The sequence below is a fragment of the Carlito syrichta genome, unplaced genomic scaffold, assembly GCF_000164805.1.
Source record: "Carlito syrichta isolate Samal-C Ts95f unplaced genomic scaffold, Tarsius_syrichta-2.0.1 Scaffold302360, whole genome shotgun sequence".
Lineage (NCBI taxonomy): Eukaryota > Metazoa > Chordata > Mammalia > Primates > Tarsiidae > Carlito > Carlito syrichta.
This window is the reverse complement of record NW_007246456.1, coordinates 218358-222462: the sequence shown is the minus strand read 5'-3', so window position 1 is coordinate 222462 and position 4105 is coordinate 218358. Positions and strand designations below refer to the sequence as shown.

At 40.0% G+C, this 4105-nt stretch overlaps 1 pseudogene; it reads left to right on the top strand.

The window, feature by feature from the left end:
- Nucleotides 1-922, top strand: part of LOC103258774 — a 1603-nt pseudogene extending 681 nt beyond the window's left edge.
- Nucleotides 923-4105: the final 3183 nt, after the last annotated feature.

Sequence of the window (4105 nt, the reverse complement as noted above, 5' to 3'; positions counted from 1 at the left end):
AGGCTGCGGTGGCCAGGAGCGGCCACTGCACTCCAGTCTGCGTGACAGAGTGAGACTCCACCCCCTCACCCCCAAAAAAGAAAGAAAGAAAGAAACCTCATTCAACAGGGGATCCATGAGCTGATCTAGACACCAGCCCTGGGGCAGCTCCCAGAACCCGAAAAACCACATTTGGTGATCTACTACTGCCACCAACCTGTCCCAGCCATGGTTAGGAGCCTGGAAACCTGGTGGGACAGAAGCCCTCACCCTTCACGCAGGAACCGGTCTCGCTACACACGGGATAGCAAGACCTATTTGATAATATTGCGGCCTAGTGAGGAGGAGGAGGCAACACTGAGTGCCAGACCTGACAAGGTGAAGCTGGGTGGCAGGAGATGAGAGCTCTTCTGGAACCCAGGACAGTGGTCTCTCTCCTGATTTGGGCATCTCTGTCCCTAGCAGCGGTCCCTGGAGCGGGAGACACAGAGCTGGCTCCATCCTTTGAACAAGTAATGCTACAGAGGATAGGCGTAAGCCAAGACTGCTGGGGCGCTGAAGGCAAGAGGAAGCAAAGCAACATGGCCAGATCAAGAAAGCTGGCTCAGATGATGACGTTATGGACAGCGCCACAGAGCTCCCCTTCCCTGATCTCGATCAAGTCCTGCATCCGCTCTGTCTACTGACTCTTCATGCAGAGCTGGCCCAGGGAGCCAAGGACCTGAGTCAGCCACCTGGAAGACACTGGGGCAGCAGCTGAAGGCAGAGCTTAGCTGCTGTGACTGGGGCCAACAGAATGGTCCAGCCTCACGCCCTCCTTGTCAAAGCCAAAGCCCCCGCAGAGTCAGCCCCTCCCCAGACAGCCTGAGCCTCCCAGATAATCCTTACATGGGCCCCAGGAATGAAGAAGGGCCCCTGCTGTTGCTGCGCTCTCCGGTCTTGAAACGCAGGCCGAAGCTCGAGGCATCCTCCTCCCCAAGCCTGGGATCTGGTCTTGGAACCGAGCCTCTGCTCCCACATCCCACAGAAGCCTCCGTCCCTGAACAGAGCCCACCCTCTCCAGCCATAGACCAAAGAGGAGGCTGCCCCAATCCCCGATCCTCTTCTGTCCTGCTGCATGAGACTGTTTTATTAAACAACGTAAAGGGAAAAAAAAAAAAGAGAGAGAAAAAAATAAATCCGAAGTCCTGCAATTAGAGAAAAAGAAGTAAGTTCTACCTAGGTCCCTACTTCTCTCTAAAAAGCTATCTTGCATCATGTAGACACCATGTATTTTATAACTGCTTACTCATTACAATCCAGTCACATTTGTCTTCTTGAAGTTACACAGACTGAATGTGCTCTTCTTTATACCAAGGTAGATGTCTCTGATGCTTCTTCTGCCCAGAATGTTCCTTCCACTCCATAATGCCGGTCTTTTTCCTTTCTTCTATTGATCAAGTAATTATCACCACCTATGAGCACTCTTTCAAAGTAGATCATTGTCTTTTTTCTCCATTTAATTTTCTCTTTTCATATGTACAAATTATAAGCTATTTATTTGCATTTTTCCACCCACTAAAATATAAACTTTAGTTATATTGTAGTGTATGTGCAGACAAACCATATAGATTCATGTACAGACCAACTGACCTGCAGAAACTTGAGTGAAACTAGCAAAAGATAGATGTCCTAGGATATTTCAACTGAACTTTGAAAATACATAAGAAATAAATGCTTAGTGCGATGTGTCAGGAAGATTTGGGTGGGCTTGTTACACAGCAATGTTGCCAGAGTTTTCAACTCCACTGTCAGCTTAGAACAGCAAGCTCCGGTTCTTGTCTCACCACCAGGTAGATTAAGGAACTCAGACACCAAAAGGATGAGTGAAAAATATTTATTATGCAACAAAGCTCTCTAGAAAAGAGAGGGGGCCCAAAATGGATTACCCATAGTCTCACCCTCCAATTTTTTTTCCTGGTTTCAGCCCTTAGTGCCCATGTGTACCCTTGTCTAAAGTTCCTCCATTTTGCTTATTACCTACAGAAAAACCCACTAGAAGGGGTAACACCTCAATGCTAATGATACTATAAGCTGCTTAGGTCAAGTTAGGACACTTAGTTAAGCATTGTTCCTATGTTCAAATGGCAAAAAGTCCCTTTGAACAAAATGTCCTGGCTTAAGAAGATGTTCTTAACAACATTTTCAATTGCTAGTTATACAGCAGGGGCAGTACAGGGGCGTTCCTGCAGGTGTTACCTCTCCTTGAGACCCTCCCTGTCTCGTCTGTCTGCCTAGCCATAGCCAACTTCTGACTACCTCCTCTTTCGGCAATACCTGACTGATATAATAGCAAAGATGAATTTCAAGAAAGAATCATACACTATGTTTTTAATGTAATGCAAAATCATTATATCAGATTGTAAGCAGTCCACTTCTAATTCCATGAAGTGATGCTGTGACATTGAAATTATGTTCTTTGTTTTATAATGTAGAAATAAAGACAAACTCTCTAAGACCTATATTTTTAAAAGCATCCAGTTGAAAACCAAGTAGGAATAAATCATCCTACCCTTCTAATTTTCTTAAATGATCTAAGATAGCAGAAAAGTGTAAAGGTTAACATGGTTAACATAAACAGAGAGAAAGAAAATAAGTGAAAATTATAATTTGGGGAGACAGTGATAGTTGGACTTCAAAATTTCTTCATTAATAAATAGTTTTGATTTATATATTTGTTAAATAGTTTTAATTAACAAATTTGTTTGTTTGAAATTGCTTTTTACTATAAATTCAAATATTTGTGATAGATTATGTCATGAGAAAAAATAACATGTGCTAGTGTTCTCTTATTTGACATATTTGACATATCAATCAGACATCATGGATCAGCTCAGGCAATTTATTTATTTGGGTCAATATTTATCTTTACCATTGAGTTGTAAATATTTTTCAGGGGAATGACTGTGTTTCTTTAATTCTAGTACTTCCCAAAGGTAAGAATTGAATCTTAAGCAGGGAACAATAACTATTTGGCAGACTGAGTCTGTTTTCTGTAGCTTATAGTAGAGTACCTGAAATGGAGTAATTTATTTTAAAAAGAAATTTTATTTTTATTACGGTTATGAAGGCTGAGAAATCTAAGTTCAAAGTGCCACATCTGATGAGAGCCTTCTTGCTGGTGGGGGACTCTCTACAGAGTCTTGAGACAGCACAGGATATCACGTGACAAGGGATTTGAGCATAATAAATGCTCAGATCTCTCTTCTTGTTTTCACAAAGTCCATGATAGCCTATTAATCCGTTAATTCCTGAATAGATTAATTCTCTCATGACCCACTCACCTCTTAAAGGCCCTGCCTCTCAATACTGTCACATTGAGGATTAAAATTCAACATGGGTCTTAGAGAGTACGAGCATTAAAACAATAGCACAGCCTAAGCTAAATTAGAAATCTATTGAAACAAAAAATTGCATATAGTGGTATACAAAGTAATGGTTTAAGAGAATTTGGTTGAGGTACAATAGTAACTTCTGTATTCAAAATGTGACCATTGTCATGTCTCCTCAGAGAACATGAAAAAATAGGAGAAAGTATTTTAGTATCTGAGAACATTTTGTTGATGATAAGTTGATTAAAAATGTATTTTATACTAAAATACACATTGATATTTTACCAAAGAAAATGCCATCAAATTATCGCAATTTTAAGATGATTCAAGTATTTAACAAAACTGAATTAATAGTAGGTAAAATAGAGGAATTATTTTATTTGCCTCTACCATAATATTTTAATGGAAGTGGGTGGAGTATACTGTGGCCACTGAGTAGGTTAGAACTTCATCTCATTTTTTTCTATAGCTCATCCCAGTATCTGGCATGCTTAAAGGAGGTTAATAAAGATTTGGTAGATGAATATGGGTGAATAAATGAGTCTACTAATATCTGTTGGCAGAGACAAATATGAGACTGTTTTCAATTTTAATAACATGTATTACATGCAAAAAATGGCTAAATTATGTATCAGAAAAATTGGTAGTTTCCCTAAGTCATAGAACCAAATAATCATTCAAAGTCTCACAGCTTTATTGCTCATTAGAGTAATCATTATTTATTTTAAAATTTCTAATTAATTTATCAGTAGGTA